Source organism: Carlito syrichta, unplaced genomic scaffold (assembly GCF_000164805.1).
Source record: "Carlito syrichta isolate Samal-C Ts95f unplaced genomic scaffold, Tarsius_syrichta-2.0.1 Scaffold308812, whole genome shotgun sequence".
Classification (NCBI taxonomy): Eukaryota; Metazoa; Chordata; class Mammalia; order Primates; family Tarsiidae; genus Carlito; species Carlito syrichta.
The window spans coordinates 329,267-349,253 of record NW_007252908.1 but is presented as its reverse complement, the minus strand read 5'-3'; the positions used below and the strand labels follow the sequence as shown (position 1 = coordinate 349,253).

The following is a 19,987-nucleotide window of genomic DNA, read 5'->3' as shown; positions in this document are numbered from 1 at the left end:
CTGTGGGAAACACGATTACTGCACTAAATAGGCAGTCCTGCAAGGGTCTGTTGTCTGAAACGTTGCATTCCTAGCACCTCACACCCCCATGTATGTTACAATTCCCCTTCCCAGGCACCCAGGGCCCGTGCCCACCCCGCCTGTGGGCATTCTGAAGGCTGGAACAGGCCCACTCCTCACAGGCAGTCCTCAGTTGGTTGAAGGACCCAGTGCAGGAAACATGTTCAGATCCCATCTCCACAGAGTGACTGTACTCATGGCAACATCTTTTATTCCTGACAGAAGGATGAAAACAAGCACGAATGCCTATGAACCCATTTGGTTCCTGAAGGCTAGAGAGAATGAGACAGTGATAGAATGAATCGAAGGAGCAGGGGTCACCTGTTTGGCTAGTTTTCTAGTTTTACCACCAGATTCTGTCTTCCAGGTTAGTTGCCATAAATACAATCTCCTGGTGACAACAAGGGCTTATATCTAAGAATTGGAAAATTGCCCAAGGGATTCCCCTTCAGTGCCCCATCCCTGGAAATCCATTTGCTCCGTAATCCAGAGAATATCAGTCTTCATGGGATGTTGAGATAGGTGATTTGATCCTCTTCATCTCATTCCACCCAGAGAACTCAGTCCTGAAAAAAAAAAAAAATTAAACTAACTGTATACAGTATACTTCGGGGGAGTAAGGATTCTTTTCCGTATTAATTTTTGTTGTGATTTTGGAGACATTCTCTAAATGTGTTAGATCCCCTGCTCCTTGAGAAGATAAAGTAATATAAGCTACTTATTGTATACCCCCTACATCTAGGCTACGACTTGGCACACAATAAGTGCTCAATAAATGCTTTTTTGGCTGAGATGTTTTGTGTCCACTGCTGTTTAATTACTAGTATCTTAGATGAGTCTGGGAATAGGCCTTGGAAGGAAGTGGGCCCTGGAATGAGATTGGCCCAGCTGTGTGGGGCAGATACTGGACGGAGTTCACTCCAGTAGATGGAAAACTTGGTGCTCAATGGGTGTGACTGTTCCAGCAACAGACCAAGGTGGGAACGGCCTGTGAGGAAGCCCCCAGTCCCTGTCTGGCACTGTTCTCAGCACTTTTCCAGTGTTTCCCTCCTTTGCACAGTTGCCCTGTGAACCAGGCAATACTCATGTTCCTTTTGCAAAGCAGGAAGTCAAGTCAGAGTAAAACCATGATACGCCCAGGTAGCCCATCCGGTAATAAGCACCAGGACCCCAACCCAGGCTAGCTGGGTAGAGATTTCATGCTCTTAACAACTTCCCTCTACTGCTTCTCTGCAAAGTAGGGCCCTGATTTGAGAAAACTCTCTCTCAAACCTTGTTTTTCCTCTTGTCTCACACCACAACCATCATCAACACAGAAGAAGAGTTCTGCGACCACATGCATGGGGTCCTTATTCCCCTACACAAGGCAGTGGACACCACCTGGGTGTCCTTTAATTCTATCACAACACTATCTCTCTGAGACAGCGTCAGATCCCACAGGCTGAGTGCTTAGTCCCCAAGACGGTCCTTCTTCCTGCCCAGAAAATAGTTGCAAGTCTGGGCCTCTGGGATTCTGCATGACCTATTTCAGGTTGGAGTTCCCATGTTCTCCTCTTTGGGTTTGATTAATTTCCAGAACTCAGGGGATTACTTACTTCCATTTATTGGTTTATTATAAAGGATAGTACAAAGGGCACAGAAGAAGAGATGAGTAGGGCAATGGAGGAAGAGGTGACGGGCATGGAGCTTCTGTGTTATCCCTGGGTGTGCCCCCCAGGTACCTTCATGTGGACACTTTCTGAAAACCGTCCCTTTTTATGGAGGCTTTGGTATGTAGGCATGATTGGCAACTGTGTAGAAATGGGATTGGGCAAAAAGCACAAGACCTAAGCCCAGCAAGTCCTGACTGTTCAGACTTTTCTTGGCTTGTCTGTGTAGCAGTTCTTCCTCTAGGGTGTGGGACAGGACCTTTCTGGAATGAGGGTCTTTTAAGCCACCTACAACAAGATTAGGGCCCTATCTTGGGCAGGTGAAAATAATTCAGGAGGTCAGAGGGAGAGATGCTATATCTTGATGCAAAGTGCCCTGACATGATAAAAAACAAACACTAGTAACAAGGGCTATGAGAGTTATGAACTGGGAACTATGGGTAGAAAACAATATCTACATCATAACATCACAGGGTCTTTGTGCAGTAGCTGATTTATGCAAACTCAGCAAGCAAGCATGGAATTAGTCAGCACAAGGAGTCTCCACGGGAGGCCGCTGGGTGCTGCAGTAGGGTGAATCGCATTCTAGACGGTCTGGATGTTAAGTTGGTGATGAAGATGGGGATTCAGGAACAAGACAAGATGGTGGTAACTAGAATCAAGCAAGAGAGTTCCCAGGGCTCAACATCTGGTGCATAGTAAGTAAAGCTAGCAATACCAGGTCCCGGGATACAGTAATAGACCTTGAAATACTCCTTCTCTAGGCTCTACGTTGGCTAGATTCTGTTGCCCCCACTAGTGTACATTGTACTCGATTTTTGTCCCTCCCCATTTCCCACTCTCTTCCTTCTGAGTCTGCAATATCCATTGTACCATTTTCTCAGAATGTTTACTTAAAGTGAGAACCGCCTGAATAAGGGCATGGACAAAAGAGGAAACCACCCAGCCTTACCCGATGCATAGACTTGCTCTTATTCCTTTAGAGCGAATGTGTTTTCTCGGGCCCACCCTGTTTTTTCAGGCCATCCAAATGGAGCCAGTGTTTACTTCCAAGGTTGTATTGTATGATGGGGAAACATTCTCTGGGGGAAAATTTCTGGGACTCATTAAACAGTGGGTAGAAGAGGAGGAGAGAACGAGGGAAGGAAGTAAAGAGAAAGTTATAGCAGGATGATGTTTTCTTTTCTGGTAGGAAAGAACCTAAAATAATTGCATCTCCTGTCCAGGACATTTTTATTTTTCACACTTCATTCCTGTTAATATAATAGCATGGGTTAGGAGACAGCATTCTTTGGGGAAATTCTCCCCAGGAAATACATTGCAGTGCCCATAGGACTTTTCAGGTCATTAAGGGAATGGGTTGAAAACCAGAAATTACTTACAGTGGAAGATGATTGACTAGAAGTCCCTTCTGTGCCCCTTCGCTTTTTAAACACTTTGTGTTTATGATATTTATTTGGACAAATCGATTGGTCTCCCTTTGAGTGTAACTGGAGAAATTTAGGAATGCTTGTCTAAGACGGTTCAGTGTAAGCCCAAGCTGGGAAACATGCCCTGTTTATTTGTTGGGGGCTTTTGGTGAAATAATAAAGAAAATGGTGGCAGGTAGTCTTTGCAGGCAACAGGCCTTCTACAAGTCCATCTTTTTATTTTAAAATTTCATTTTATTTTAATAGCTTTAGGGGTACAATTGGTTTTTGGTGACATGGATGCATTGTATAGTGGTGAAGTCTGGACTTTAAGTGTACCTGTTGCCCCTGCTAGTGCACATTTACTCGATTTTTGTCCCTCCCCATTTCCCACTCTCTTCCTTCTAGTCTGCAATGTCCATTATACCATTCTCTGTGCTTTTGCAGACCCTTAGCTTAGCTCTCATTTAAAAGTGAGAACATGTAGTATTTGGTTTTCCATTTCTTCTGTGTTACCTCACTTAGGATGATGGTCTCCAATTCCATTCAAGTTGCTACAAAAAACATTCTTTCACTCTTTTTTAATGGATGAATAATATTCCAGTGTGTGTGTGTGTGTGTGTGTGTGTGTGTGTGTGTGTGTGTGTGTGTGTATCACATGTTCATTAGACATTGATCAGTTGATGGGTATTTAGGTTGATTAAAGATCTTTGCAATTGTGATTTGTGAATTACAAAAAGGAAATGCTTATTCACTGTTGGTGGGAGTGTAAATTAGTACAACCTCTATGGAAATCTGTATGGAGATTTCCCAAAGAACTAAAAGTAGATCTACCATTCGACCCAGCAATCCTACAACTTGGTATCTACCCAGCAATCCTACAACTTGGTATAAGAGCTTATTATACAAAAATGACACCATTTTTTTCTTTGAAGTGACCAATGCCTTAATCCTCTTCTAACAACCATTCATCAATCCTGCCCATAGGATACAACTTAAATTGCAAACTGAGCCTAAAGTAGAAACAGCATATAATGGCTTTGTTTTCCCAACTCTTTGGCACTGACATTTTAACAGAGGCCTTGACTAATATGACAAGAATATTCTGGATGGTTGAATTTCAAGTATTGGCCACAGGCTGGGAGGGAGAATTATTATGGGCTGACTTTCCCCAACTCATCAAATAATATCACCACTCTACATAGAAAATAACTTCCCTTATAATTGCCCTCTTTTCCTTGTAAAACCCTCTATGATTTTGCTAAGAATGGGCCCAATGGGATGGCTGTTTTGGAATGTCTTTGATCAGCTCTGTCTTCACTCATGGACTAGAAGGAAAAGTAGGAAAATATCGGGGAAGAGTCATCACTGATTTTTCGCAAAGGTGGAAATTTTCCAAGCTCTGTCCTATGATATCAGTATTTGAGTGTGGAAGAAGAGGAAGCCTTTGAAAGTATTTATGGAGGAATGGATTGGGAAGAGAAGTTGAGAGAAGGCATAGGGGTTTGAGGTTGACTGTATTAGTTTGCTAGGGATGCTGTAACCATGCCACAGGTAGTTTCAACAACAGAAATTTATTTTCTCACAGTTCTGGAGGCTGGAAGTCTGAGATCAAGGTGTTGGTAGGTTGATTTCTTCTGAGACCTCTCTTCTTGGCTTGTAGTGGCTGTCTTGTCTCTATATTTTCACATAGTCTTTTGTGTGTAACTATGTCCTAACCTCCTCTTCTTATAAAGACACCAGTCATATTATATTAGGGCCCACCTAAATGACCTCATTTTGACTTAATTAAAGGCCCTATCTCCAAATACAGTCACATACTGAGGTATTGGGGTTAAGGACTTCAATATACAAATTTTGTGGAGCTGCAATTCAGATAATAACAAGGAGTGAATTTGGAGAGACTTCTGCACCCAGAAATCACGTTGGTCCTTCTATACACAGAGAGGGCTATTTCTTGGCTGCAAATCACAGATACTAGAAATCTAGTACATAGGTATTAGAAACCAACTAGAAGGAGCTCTAAGGATCATGTATTTATCCATTGGTTCTCCAACTTAACTGCTCATTAAAATCACCAGGAAATTTTTGATAACACTGATGCATGAACACTCCCTTTGAGATCCTGACTCAAATGGTATGAGGTGGGGGCCAGAGACTGCAATTTACAAAACCTCTCAGGAGATTTTAAAGTGCAGCTGGTGTAAAACAAACTAATGGTTAAAGAGGTTCAACGACTTGTCCACTACCAGAAAACATGTGTGGACGAGTGCACAGAGCTGTCCTTCTGGGTTCTGTGGCTCTTCTGCTAGTACATTTCTTTCCATTTCCAAAGTACTGATATTCCATCAGGGTTTCTGTGATGGATGTTACAGTGCCCCAGATCCCATACCCAGCACTGAAGCACTTCTTTCTCTTGCTTCTAGGCATGTTGGCACACTTGTCCACCATGCAGACTGGTGGATGAAAGTGCATAAAGATGGGACAACTCTGAAGGGTCCTCTCAGCTCCAGAGCTTCCAGTTGAGACTGCATCATGGTTCAACTTTTCTTTTACCCAATCCAACTTCTCCCACTCCCCCATAGGAGCGATTCTAAGAACGCTTCCCAATAAACTCCTGTCTGCCATCAGAGTCTGCTTTCTGGGAATTCTGAGCCAGGGCAGTACCTCCCTGTGTTCATAGAACTTTTGTTAGTACTTATTGAGTGCTGACCATGTTGGGTTCTGTACTAAGTACTTAGAATATGAAGAGGAATAAAACCCAGTTTTATTCACCTCCACTACCCTGTCTGAATTCCTGTAATAGTAATATGATAAAAGTGGTATGGTGGCATTGAAGAGGGGGATGCTGATCCCTGGTTGGAGAAGTCAGCTGTGGCCTCCCTAGTCTATACTTCCTAGCTCTTCTTAGCAGCTTGTTTAGGAAGTTGAACACCTTCTTGAAGCAACAGTTGCTCTTGCTTGCCTCCACTCTCAATATCTACAGTTTGCATCTTCTAGATATTCCTTATGACACTTTGGGTGGGTGCTAGGAAGGAAGGTGATGATCAGAGGAGGGATAAGGAAAATAGTACAAGAACCAAGATATATAGGACAACTTGACTGGGCTAAGACATACCCAGATAGATAGTAAAACCAAATTATTATCTCTGGATGTGTCTATGAGAGTGTTTCTAGAAGACCTTAGCATTTAGATCAGGAAACCGAGTGCAGAAGGTCCGTCCTCCCCAATGTTGGGGGGGCATCATCCAATCCTTTGAGAGTCAGATAGAACAAAAAGGCAGAGGAAGGGTGAATTTGTTCTCTCTGTTTGAAATGGAACATCTATCTTCTGCCCTTGGACATCAGAACCTCATGCTCTGAGACTTACACCAGTGATATCCTCATACCTCCAAACTCTCAGGCCTTTGGCCTCAGACTGAATTACACCTTTAGGTCCCAGGTTTTCCAGCTTGCACATAGTATATGCTAAGACTTCTATGCCTCCATCATCATGGGAGCCAATTATCATAATGAATTTCTATCTATCTATCTATCATTTATCATCACCTGTCTATCTATCAGTCTATCAATCAATCTATCTATTGATGCTATCAATCTGCTTGTCTATCTAGCTATCTATCTTCTATTATCTATCATCTATCTCTATATCTATTATCTATCATCTATCTCTGTATCTATCATCTATCTATCTATTTACCTACTTACCTACCTACTTATCTATCCATCCCATTGGTTCTGTTTCTCTGGAGAACCACACAGTATGAAAGTTCAGTTTGAGCTGCCCTGTACTACTCAACCTTCCTTCTCTGGAAGCATGTCTCCTACCCTATCATCAACATTAGGCCCCTACAGCTCTCATATCCAGCCCCTCCCACAAAGAGGTTCTGGAATCAGACACTGGGCTATGAGAAGGAATAATACTAGAATCAGTGTGACACCTTCCAAGGGAGACTTGCCCTCAGTGTCTTATCCCCAGGAATGCAAGAGAAAGCAAGCATCAACCAGCAAGTGGCAGGGTTTAGGAGCATCTGAGGGGTCTTCCTGATGCTTCTGAAACAAGACCTATGCAGACAGAGGGTCATGCAGCCCTGTGCCTCCAGACCCAGCTATGAAGAACAAGCTGGGCTAGATCTTTGTGACAAGTACCCCTCTATGTGTACTGGCTGAGAAGAGGATGGCTAGTACATCAGTACTTATTAAGAAGAGGGCCCATAGTGCTGCTAACCTCAAACAGTCTCACACTGTCAACAGAGCATCCCCTGTGTGCCAGCCCCGAACTGGGCTAGTCAGAGAGCACCTGCGAAAGACAAGTGAAGGCCCCAGTCTTCAAGAAGTCCCCACCTTAATTGGGTTGACAGGAACATCATCACCAGGTGTCTCAAGTCTAGGAGAAGACCAACAATCTGCACCCGGGTAGCCCCAGGCTTCCCGGGCTTAATTGGAGAGATGTGTTTTCTGCCACAAGCCACTATTTAGGACAAACATACATATTTAAAAGACCCACAAACAGACACAAATAAGACATTAACATGTGCAAATGGTTACAGCTGAACAGCTAGAGTCAAAAGACAGAACTGAGAGGCAGTGCTGAGAGCAGGGTGTCCAGAATGTGTGGAGTAAGCGTATCATTGCAGCCAAATCAGGCAGCAATGACGGCAGGAGGAATTCCAGGCAGCATCATGTACCTGGTAGGTACCACTTTAGCTGGTAGAAAGCCCAATGCCTTCCCGCATTGTAGATAGGCTGAAAGAGAATACTGTGTGCACATATATGTGCAAGCATGAAGATGATCGGGGGACATACCTGAGAAGTCTCTAACAGCATCACTTGCGTGTTTTTTGTATATAAGTTTGTGATTTGTGGACATGATTGTATGTGAATGTGTGCATATTTGCATGTGTCTGTGCATACACTTGTGGGGGTTTCCTTATGGGGGTGAGGTTGAAGATGTCCACACACAAATCATCCAGTCAACTCTCTCTCTTATTCTAGGAAACTTTCCTTATGAACCCAAGTGACCCCTTCCTGCACCAGTCTGGCCTCCTTCCCTGCACAGAATGGGCTCTTCTCCAGAGGAACTGGAGCTCCAGCCAGTTCTAGACTCTTCTTTGCTTTCAGACCTCAAGACGAGAAGCATTTTCCCAGTCCACACGTGTCAGAGGATGTTGCAGATGGGGTGTGATTTGCCCAGGTTGGAATCAGCTCCTTTGTCTGAGTAAAAGGTAAGTTTCCTACAAAATAAAAGGAATCTTGAGAAACCAAGACCATCAAACAAACTTTTAGAATCAGGTAAGGAGGAAAGTTGGAAAAACAATACACTTTCACTTACAGAGGAACTGGGAGATGACCTTAATTAAGAAAGCACCTGAATTTGGGGCAGAGAGGGGTTTACAGAAAGTTGGTTGGAGAGAGCAGAGCTTGAAGTGGAGCTAATTTCCTGAATTCTTGGGTTAAAGACTCCCCATGGCATTCATCCCCAAAGCAGACAGCTGTGAAAGGAGCGGGTTTGATCCAGGGCCGCTGATGGTCTGACTGTATGGTGTGCAAAGGGACGAAGGCCCATATCTCCCAGGTGGCCCTTTGCTGATGGGATTGAAGGAGAGAGAAAGCAACAGCCCTGAATACCCAAGTCTGACTCCCAGGTCATTTGGCTTCCTCCTGTCTTCACATAATTCCAGCTTTATCTCTCACTAGGACCCCCAACACATGGGCAGTGATCCTGCTAATTTTTACTGCCTCTCCCTCTTCCTGCCTGTCTCTGTGACTCCTGACTGCCCAGGCCCCAATTCTAGGCTTTGCTCACACCTTTACATTCACCTGGTATGCCCTTCACTGCTTTACACTGATCTAAACCTTGTCCAGTTTTCAAGGCATATCTTAAATACCACTTACTTCAGGAAACTTTCCTTGATTTCTTTAGTCCATGGTGTTCTTTGATTTTGGACTCTTCTAATGCTCCACTTCAAATGGAGTGGAACACAGATTAGCTCCACTTCAAACTCTGCTCTCTCCAACCAACTTTCTGTTTCACTCTTACTCATTTTTGCTGGTTCCTCCAACACTCCCAGTGTTGGAATATCTGGGGCATCAACCTGAGCTTTCTCTTTTCTTTTTCTTTACTCATATTTTCTCTTTTCAGGGAAATTTCCTCACTTCATGGTTTTAATGACCAACCCGATGTTAACAACTCTGGACTTCAAATGCCTGGCCTTTTCCATAATCTTGAAACTCAGGTGTCCTCCAGTTGTCTTCTCTTTGTCCCACCTTGGTCATCCAATAGGAATCTCAGTCCCCAAATATCTCAAAGGGAAGCTCCATTTCCTTCTGTGATGTTTCTTTCCCCAGTCTCAGTATATGGCACCACCATATACCTAGCTGCTTAAGCCATGCAGAAGCCTAAATCTAACTTATCTCATTCCGTTATGCCCTGGATATCTGTCATGGGCAAATGCTATTGACTTTGATTAAAAACAGATTCCACATCCTTCTAAATGGTTCTCTCTCCATCCAGGACAGGTCACAATCTCCACAATCAGGAATATTGCAACAGCCTTCTTTCACCTCATCCCCTTAAATCTATTCTCCATAAAGCCATGTGATATTTTCAGAACATAAGTGAAATCATGCACCCCTCTGCTCAAAACCCTCTGGAGTCTTTTCATCACACTGAGGGGAAGATGCAAACTTTTCACCCTGACCCTCAGGTGTCACCTAGCTGGGTTCTCCAGGGTCTGATCCTCACTTGGCTCCCTGATGATGTCTTATTCTGCTCCCCTCCTTGCTCACTTCTCAGAGTCCCTGGTTGTCCCCACCTCGGATCCTTGGCACTGGCTGTTTCCTCTGCCTAGGAGGTTCTTGTCCTACACCTTCCCAGGGATGGCTGCTTCCTGTAGGTATGTTTTGCATCACATGCCACTTCCTTTCTCCAATAGGCCTTTCCTGACCTGGTTAAAGCAGACTCTCTGTCCCTCTCTCTCATCCCACCCTGCTTTATTCTCTTCATAGCCCTCGTCACATCCTGACACTGTGTTGCCAGTGTATTCGGCTTATTTTTAAAAGTCTATCTTCCCGGTCTAGCATGCAGGCTCTATGAGGGCAGAAACCCTCTCTGACTCACTCTCCCACACTCTCTCAGTCTTCAAAGTCATCCCTGGCACAGGGTAGGCACTCGGCGAGTCTTTATTTAATGACTAAGTAAATAAATGGCCCCCAAAGAGTTGCTGTTTGATTTGGAAAGCTTTGATTTCCTTGTTGGGAAATAAGTTCTAACCGACAACAATTTTTATTTGAAAGGATTCAGTCTGTACATTTTACCCAGATAACACACATTGAAGCTCCTCTCCTTTCCCTAATATTCTGATACAACTGTTACTACTTGTTATTTATTATTGAAGAGATGGGCCTCCATGTTTCTGGTGATGGCTTGCAAGCATCTGAAGACTTAGGTCCACATGCCCTCCTCTTAGTAGCCCAGAGAAGAGGCCGTGCTGTGCCCTGAAAGGACACCCCGGCAGGACTCCAGGGTGAGAACCACTGGTCTGACTTTGCCACAAGTGAGTTACAACCCACTTGGGAGAGTCATTTATTCCCATCTGGTTTTCTAGGTTACAAGATGAGCTAAATAATTGCAGCCCTCCTAGCCTTGGGAGGCATTCCGAAAGCTGGAGGGATAGCAGCATGTATATTTAAAGGGAAGGTGGCTGTCACTCCTTATTTTTTCACTCATTCATCCATCAAATATTCTGGAGCAATGCACTGGACTAGTTAATGCATGGCTGAAAGGATGATGGGATGTGCGCAGTGCACCCCTCCTGCCCTCACGTGTCTAGCACGGTTGATACCCACAAGTGAGATGATAGTGAGAAGGTGACTGGTTACATAAGGCAGGTGCAGCAGTGTGCTACAGGGTTAAGAGGCAGGATGGCGATCTCAGCCAGGAGTCTCTTGGAGTCTCTTGAGACAGGGAAAGATGTCATCTTGAAAAAGCCAGACCTAACCAAAACCAATCCCTCAGGGGTCGGCAGAGTACCTAAACCAGGGGCCAGCACAGCTGTAGCAGGCTGCAGAAAGTAAGTGACATCTCCCAGCCAAGGCCATCCTTGATGGCCCTTCAATGGTAAAGAAGCTTGAATTGACCTGACAGGCAGGTCCTAAGGCTCTGAATCAAACTCTCATAAAATTTCAACATTTACAAGGAGACAGAAGAAAAAAAAGTACAGATATTTAATATCCTGTATTTGCAGCTAACTGATTCATTTTTAATGTTTTCTGCCTTGCCTCAATGGGAGTCTAGTCTTGTCTTCCCCTGAGAAGCTAGGCCAGAGTCAGGCCCTTAGACTTTCACAGGGTTCCTCGGATCTGGTCTTGCTACTCTTTCCAGGAGGCTAAATCTTTTGCTCCAATTAGCACCATCTCTGCAGCAGCCCAATTCCCTTTGCCCTTCTTTCCCTGAGTAAAGCTCCCCAGACTTGGGGCAGACGAGAGCCCTAAGCCCAGGGTGCTTCTGGGAGTTGCTGGAAAAGACTGGAGAGCTGAGAGGCAGCTGAGGGGATTCCTGCCCGTGAATCAATCTTCCATTTTATCCTCATGTGATGCAGACAGAAAGGAAAGGAATTCCTGTGTTCCTTCCATGACAGATGGGAATGACCTTTGACAAGGAGTTAAAAGTGCCAGTATAATAGGAAGGACTATGCCTCTGGAAGAAAACAGAAAAGGAAAAGTGGACATGCTTTTTTAATTTTTATTTTTGTAAAGGAAAGTGTAAATTCTATTTGTTTGGAAGATGGAGTGAATGTCGTCTGGAAAAACATGACGGCTCCTCTTCTTCTTCCTGCCCTCTTCCTCTTTTCCTCTTACTACTACTACTATTCTTCTTCTCCTTTTCCTCCTCCTCCTCCTTCTTCTTCTAAAATATGTTGAATGTGTCACATGAATGAGTGACTTTATTTACTTATTTATTTAATTTACTTTTGTTGGAGTCTCATTCTGTTGCCCAGGCTGCAGTACAATGGCAGGATTATGGCTTACCACAACCTTAACTTCCTGGGCTTAGGTGATCCTTCTGCCTCAACCTCCTGAGTAGCTGAGACTACTTCTGGCTACTTTTTTGATTTTTTTGAGAAACAAAGTCTTGCTATATTGCCCAGGCTGGTCTCAAACTCCTGGTCCCAAGCAATCCTCCTGTCACAGACTCCCAAAGTGCTGGAATTACAGGTATGAGCCATCATACCCTGCCTGGATAAACAAGCTTTTCTGACACAGGTGGGAGCCAGTTAGGGTGAGTCTATGCCCCCACTCCAGGCATTGCTAGATTTAGCAAAAAAAACTACAGAATATGTAGTTAAATTTATGTAGTTAAATTTGAATTGCTGGTAAAGAATACTTTTTAGTGTAAGTATATACCATGCAATATTTGGTACTTAAACTAAACATCTTATTTGCTGTTTATCTGGAGTTCAGATTTAGCTAGGTGTCTTGTATTTTATCTGGAAACTCTATCTTCCATATAGGCTTCCAGTTAACTGTGGGCCCACCCAGGAGTTCTGGTTCTGGGGTTGTTCCTGCCTAAGCCTCCAAGGAATTGGGTACTGCTTTCTCTCCAGGTTTCTACTATAGGGCGAATCCTGCAGGGCATCTCTGGGAGAAGATTTTCCTCCTTAGGGTACTTAGGCCAGAGTCCCTGGTTCCAGGGATTACCAAGGGCTGTCATGTGGGGGAGTTAGTAACACATGCAGGTGTGGTTTTACTTCCAGAGGCCCAGAGAACAGTGACTCCTGATGTTGGTTGTACACTGGAGATAACGTGAGAGCTTTAAAAAAGTATTGATGCTTGGATCTCATCCCCAAAGATTCTGAATTCATTGGTCTGGGATGTGGTCTCCCAACAGAGATTTTTAAAAATTCTCCCCAGGTAATTCTAATGAGCACCCAAGGTTGAGGATCAAGGCTTCAGAGCCACAATGCAGAAAAGTGCAGGTCTGGCCTAGGGTCTCAGTGACAGGCACTCAGAGCCATCCTCTCATTGAGTGTGCTCAGGGTTCCAGAAGGGAAGAAAAGTCAAATAAATTCCTTGGTTGCACTGGAATCTACTCATTTTTTTGGTCTTGGTTCTCAGACATATGTGGGGGATTCCAGGAAATGTGCTCTGAGACCTCTACTGTCCAGGTGCATCTGGGAAGAGATGCTTCCTGCTTCTCCCAGCCCCTCAGCTCTGAAACACCACCTTTCATGGACCCCTGGACTGGGGTCTTCAGAGACCAGTGTGAGTGTGAGGCGATGGGGGCAGAAGAGAGAGGTCAGTAGGTACTGGAACAGCTAAGGAGCACCTCCTGCAGGAACAAGACTGAGGTGGTCTTGATAATTCAGACACTTACTCCACTGGCAAGTTGTGAGAAGCTTCAGTCCTCCCTGAAATAAGGAAGTGATGCAAGAAGAAAGTAGCTTGGTATTTGAGGGGGAAAGAAGGATAGGCTGACGTATGGGCTTAGCATCATGGTGCACCCTTAGATGTACGTGCTGAAGAGTCAGAGTATAATGGTATTAACAAGAGTTGTTATTTAATTACCAATCCAATCATATGGTATTATTACTTATATATTTTTGTTTTTGCTATAGAAACTAAAAATATTAATGGTAACACTGATCTATAGTTCCTTGTCCAGATCCCTAGGATATGTGTTTCAAAATAGGACTTTTCAGATTACCCAAAAGTAAAATGATAAATATTGTTTATAAAGCAAAAGCCAGTAGCAACTGGGGCAATGTCCTAACCAAATACATGAATACTTCTGTAGCAAAAGTTATGAATATTGACTCTAAGTGAGATTAATAGGCATGATAAAATGCCTCATGTCAGTCCAGGTCAGGCTATAAAAAATCTTTTGGTTTTCAAAACTTTTTGGATTCTGTGAATAGGAGAGATTGTGGGCCTATAATACCTACTTATATCATTTAGGAAACATTAACTATTTGTTAGAAAGTGTACCAAATACTTTAAATACATTTTCCCATTTAAACCTCACAGCAGCCCTGTGAGGAAAAAAAAAATTATTGTAGGTAGAAACCATTGTTATCCCCATTTTGCAGATGAGGAAAAGAAGGCTTATGAGGGTGAATAACCTGCCCAAGATTCATGACTCTTGAGTGGAAAAAGTTAGAACAAGAATTCAAATTCCTTTTTGACTCCAGAGCTGAGCCACCTTGCAATGGGGACTGAGAATGGAGAAGTGAGGAGAGGAGTGCACAGAGGGTAGACACAGGGACATACAAAGTCTTGGAGGTCTTTCTGCGAGTGTGTGTGTGTGTGTGTGTGTGTGTGTGTGTGTGCAGAACATATGTGAATGTTCTTGTGTGAAGCTGTGTGCATGTGTGTGTCTTCTGTGTGCTTGAGGGTCTTCTGTGCTCCTGCATATGTGTGTGTGTGTGGAGGGGTCTGTTTAGGGTTGAAGTCTTGATCATGTTTTCCCTGTGCCTTTGTGTCTATACTATCTCTTCTTGTCTTTGCATTAGCAGTACTAGAACAGGGAGTGCTACCCTTGTGACATCTTGACTTGTTTTCACAGTCTGCAGTCCAGGGAGAACTGTTAACTTACATGAGTTTCAGTCATTCTCAGGAGAGATGAAGTCTTTGAAGGATTGGGTGATGGAGACTGTCTGAATGCAGGTCCCAAGTGGATAAGTTAGTCAAGGTCAGTGCATAATCATCCAGGGGCCCAGGGAGCTTCTGCAGGTACTTCACTGCTGTTAGTGAACTTCATCTTGGTTCTTTTATTTTTGAGGAAACCATTCTCTGGATAAATGAAATTCAGATTTTCTCAAAGGTTCTTAGGAAACGGGAGAGATGAAGATGAAAACCTCTCTCCAGGCCTTGATTTTGTGTTGTAGGTCTAAACACTGAGCAGCTAGCAGTACTGCATGCAGATAGTGAAAAGGCTGGTGCACAACTGCTTTCTGTTTTCCCAGACTATGCTCTAGAGGGTGAGCCTGGTATGTAGCTGAGACATCCTATGCCCACGCATGCAGAGTCAAGTAACTGATGACCATGAAGCCCAGGATTCATGACTCAGGCCTTGAAGCAGCTGTGGATATGGGATGGTAAATCTCAACACACCAGCTCAGGGAAAAAAGAAATCACCCGAATTTCTTGGGGTTCACTGCAGTCTGCATTCTCAGAACTCCTGACTGGTTGCTCCAGGAAGGAGAGGAAAAAAGGGAAGGAGCTGACATGTATTGTCTAATGGGTCTAATAGTCATGTATCTTTCTTTTTTCATATTTTTTAGACTCAAAGGATACATATGTAGATTTGTTACATGGGCATGTTACATGATGGTGAGAAATTCTACTTCTATTTTGCCCATCATCTGAACCATGAGTGTGGTACCCAATGGATGATTTTTCAACCTTTGTCCCCCTCCCTCCTTCCCTCCTTTAAGAGTCCCCAGTGTCTGTTTTCTCCATCTGTATGTCTGTGTATACCTAGTGTTTAGCCCCCACTTAAAAGTAAGAATATGCAGTATTCAGTTTTTGTTTCTGTGCTGTTTCACTTAGAGTAATGGCCTTCATATGCATCCACTTTGCTGCAAAGGGCATTATTTTATCCTTGTCTAGGGCTGCATAGTATTCCATGGTGTATATGTACCACATATTCTTTATCCAGTTCACCACTGATGAGCATCATTTCTTCATGAGAGCTACCTCTAAGGAAGGTATTTTATCTCCATTTTAAAGAACCTCATAGGATTAGGTAACTTATCTCTGACACCTGCTAGCGGGTGTCAGAGCTGAGATTTGAACTATGATCCTTTGGGTATCATCTGTTTTCATATCACATTACCTCTGAGTTTCTTCTCCTCTCTGAACTCTGTGGCCAGTCGAACCTGGGCCATAAACTGTGAACAATTGTTTTTGATCATTGTAAGTATTTCTTGAGTTTCCTTTGATGCAATTAGAAAAAATCCAAGCACAAAAGAGATTTGATGCTATAAAGTTCCTTCAACTGCAATTCAGCAAAACTGAATTCTAGACTTCATTCTTTATCTTTCAGGTATCATTTTCTTTATCAGGAAAGCAAAGTGGTTTGCATAGATGTGGTCTAGACCCTTTTTAGTTAAGGTTATAAGATTTTACCTCCGAGAGAGGCTTTGTCTTATCTAAGAGTTTTCTTAGAGATTGCATCACAGAGCCAGGCACAAGGTGGGTATTGACATATACATTAAACCCTTAATATAGCTAGTGCTATTAATTCATGATGATTTTTTTTAACCAACAAATAACAAAACACTAATAGTCAAAACACAAATTGGCAAATAGTTGCTAATGTTCCCTGGAGTTTTTATTAGGTGTCCAGTGCTCTTTTTAAATAATGGGATGGATAGGAGCCTTATGCCTATTTTACTCAGCGACTTGCTCATTTAACCTCTGTGGCAAGGAGGAAGCCAATGAACCTTCCAACCCCACTGAAAGCCACCCACAAGCACACTGTAGTCAATATCAGTTTTCCAATGAATTATTGATTCTAAGAGGCATTAATTTCAAAACAAACAATAGTTTCCTTTGGTGATTTCCATACTGTAGACACCAGTGCCAATTTTGCTGACCTAACTGTTGTCAGATATTATTGACTGCCTATAGAATGAAAGAGAACTTATTTTATGGGTGCCTTTATTGAACTGAGCTGAGAGAAGGGGGACAGGGAATTATAAGTGAGAGAATTGCTAATAACTATCTCCACCCCACCCCCTGCTGCTCTGTTCGAACTTGCTATAAAACTCCTATATTCGTAGTCCCTGACTCCCCTCCAATATGTGCTTTAAATTGCTTCCCTCATTTTTCCAGCATAAATACACATCATTTGCATTCACCTGTGGCCTCTATTTCATTTTCTTTCGACATTGCAAAAGCCTATGAATGCTGTTATGACTAAAGACTTATTGGTGAAGAATTCACTCATTCATCTAATGTGTGCAAGGAACTTGGATGTGAATGTGAAAAGTAGAGGTAAAGGTCAAGAGGTCATTGAGAAAGGATACTGGTCCTGGGATGAGTCACATCTCCTTCTGAGAGGGATGAGCCCCAAGGATAGCCCAGGTCCATGGAGTTTGAAAGTCTAGGAAGTCCATCCTGCTTATGTTCCCTGGGATGGAAATTTGTAGTCGAGTACGAGGGTTTCTCCTGCTCCTTCTCCAGCCCTCCCCCTCATCTTGCCTTTTCTCCTGGCAATCACATCCTCTCACAGGCTCTAGTTATTGCTTTACTGACCACTCCTGAATGTGTACTCCATCTCAGGTGTTCATCACGAGTTTAGATTGAGTGTCCTGACTTGCAGGTACTTCACAGTCAAGTTCTCCAAATCAACCCTCCCACCCCCCATAAAAAGATTCTTCTCTGTGTCCTCTTGTCCTCTGTATACCCACCCACCCACTAGTGCCTGAAAGAAATTTGGAAGTCACGCTATAGTCTTGTTTTCTCTCACTTCCACAGCTAATCAGTTAATGACTCAACAACAACAACCACAATGACAACAAACAAAAACAAATAAAAAAACTCTTTTTGTAGTAATTATACTATTTTTTGTTAGTAAATTTTTATCACAGTATAAAATACATGCAAATAACTTCCATAAATGCTCAGTACCATGGGATTTTTTTTCCAAAGTAGAATATATCTCTATAACTGCCGTCCAGATCAAAAACCAGAACTTTCTTGGCATAAGTACCCACTGCTACTTCTCTGTCACTGTCTCCCATGAGTAATTATTCTCCTGATTTCTAACATCAATGGTAAGCCTCATCTGATTTTGGACTTTCTATAAATGGGCTCATACAGTATGCATTGTTTGCATCTGGCCTTTTTCACTTAGTATTATGCTTGTGGAGCTCACGATCAGTTCTTTATTTCTCAGGGTTATGTAGTATCCTTACTTCATAGCAAGGGAGCTTTATTTTAAACTTTGTACCTTCATACATTCATTTGGAGGCATGTTGAATAAAGTCAAACTATGAGACATTTCTTTTTATAGAGTACATCTTCAAAAAAAAGATCATAAGTGTTTGTGATATTGAAAGTATACGGATAAAGAAGGTGAGATGTTCTGTAGAGAACTGGACAGACAAGAATCCAGGAAAAGTAAAAGTTAGGCTTCTTCCACTTTCTAGAATTTGTGCTCTTTGTTGTAGTTTTGAAAGAAAAGTCATGCTTCAATTAATAACAGACAACGGAGTCAATATGATGGGAGCAGAGACAATGATGTGATCAAATGCCAAGAAATGACTGGCAGCTGAAAAAATATCATGTGAGCCAAAGCAATTTCTCTTGACTTCGAACTTTATTCATCCAACGAATAACATTTCATCACAGTTTTATCAATTGAATGCAATTCCACACAGATCATTCTGTCAATGACAAGAAACAGCATCAAATCATTTTGTCCACACAAATAAATCAATCGTTGATTATTATTTTCATCCATTTAGGATTCAAGTAGGAGGACCAAATATCCCGAGTAAAACAAAGGAAAGCAGGAAAAAAATGTTTTCTTTCGTTGGACAGGTCTAGTTGGGTGAATGCAATTTATGCCTTTAAAAAAATTCATCCTGATGTAAGGAGGGATAAACAGTTTTTAAACTTATAGTAGAGACAAAACTGTAATAATAAACACTTTGAAAGAAAATGCAATAATTTATTGCTCCTTGCAGATAAAATAGCATTTCCAATTTTATACTTTTGCTTATGTAGTTCTCCTTACAGGCACCTCTACCCCATTCTTTGAAATGTATAATCAAATTTTGAGAAGAAGTGAATCCCAAGGGCTCACAAAATCCAAAAGGGGAAGGTGTCATCTTTAAAAGACAAGCTGTGTAGGGAGTGCGTTGGATATGAATTAGTTCTTCATGGGACTGCAATTTCTTCTTGGTGCCATTTCTTGATGCTGTTGAAAGCCTCTTCTCCAAACTCCTTAGTTGGTGGAGTACTACTGGATGGGAAGAAATTTGTTTTTTATTAATTTAAATTCATATTCATGGCATACACGATACAATTATGCATCAAGCTTGACATAACATCCTAAGAGTCATGAGCATCTTCGTCACATTTGTCCTGGGTGGTAGGAAATCTTCCAATAGGATCTTGTGTGGATAGCGGTTTGCTACCTGGGAGTCATCAGGTTAAGCCTGTCCTTTGCTGTAGCTTCCTGGGCTGCAGTTCTTTTACTTAACTGACTCAGTTCCATTCATAAATGTTCCCTAAGGCTCCAGTTGTGGTGTCAACAGGGCATCTAGTGTCTCAAATATGGTTTCTTTTCCCTCTCCAGGACCACCATGGGGGTGCAGCACTCCCTCTGTCAGAAGCACAGAAGCAAATGGTCAGCCTGTGGTCTTTTCCCTTAAGACGTGCCCTTTTTGCCACTGCTGGGGAAGGAGCCAGTTTTTTGCAATTCAGTTGTGATTTACCCTTTGAAGGAACACCGGCACTATTTCTAGTCTACAGAAAGAGAAAGAAGTAAAACAAATACAAGACAAGTTATATCTTCAATGGGGCGAGTTCCACATACAAGACAAATCTGGACTTTAAAGTCCTTGAATTGGATGAATGTATTATATATCTGTATCTCCGGACATACCACTTGGTCTGAAATGAAGGGAGGCGTAACAAAGGTATCTTCATGATGATAAAGATGGTGGTGACAATTTGTAGTTACAACATTTAAGTTTTAAATGGAGTACAAGGAGATTTGAGTCTAAACAAAATTCTTCCAACCTAAATAAGAATCTGATGTAAGTAATGACTATTTTTATTTATTTATTTATTTATTTATTTATTTATTTATTTATTTATTTATTTTTGAGTTGGAGTCTCACTCTGTCGCCCAGA

The 19,987-nt window shown here is 42.5% G+C and overlaps 2 long non-coding RNA genes across 3 annotated transcripts in view; both read left to right on the top strand.

The window, feature by feature from the left end:
- Positions 1–19,572, top strand: part of LOC103268290 — a 199,596-nt gene extending 180,024 nt beyond the window's left edge. For both annotated transcript variants that reach the window (XR_504803.1, XR_504804.1), the window contains exons 2-3: positions 8,114–8,343; positions 19,428–19,572. This is a non-coding gene — a long non-coding RNA (uncharacterized LOC103268290). The remainder of the gene's footprint in view (positions 1–8,113; positions 8,344–19,427) is intronic.
- A 60-nt stretch (positions 19,573–19,632) lies between these two features.
- The window catches only part of LOC110596347, a 34,032-nt gene continuing 33,677 nt past the window's right edge, over positions 19,633–19,987 (top strand). Inside the window, exon 1 of the long non-coding RNA XR_002482406.1 lies at positions 19,633–19,890. This is a non-coding gene — a long non-coding RNA (uncharacterized LOC110596347). The remainder of the gene's footprint in view (positions 19,891–19,987) is intronic.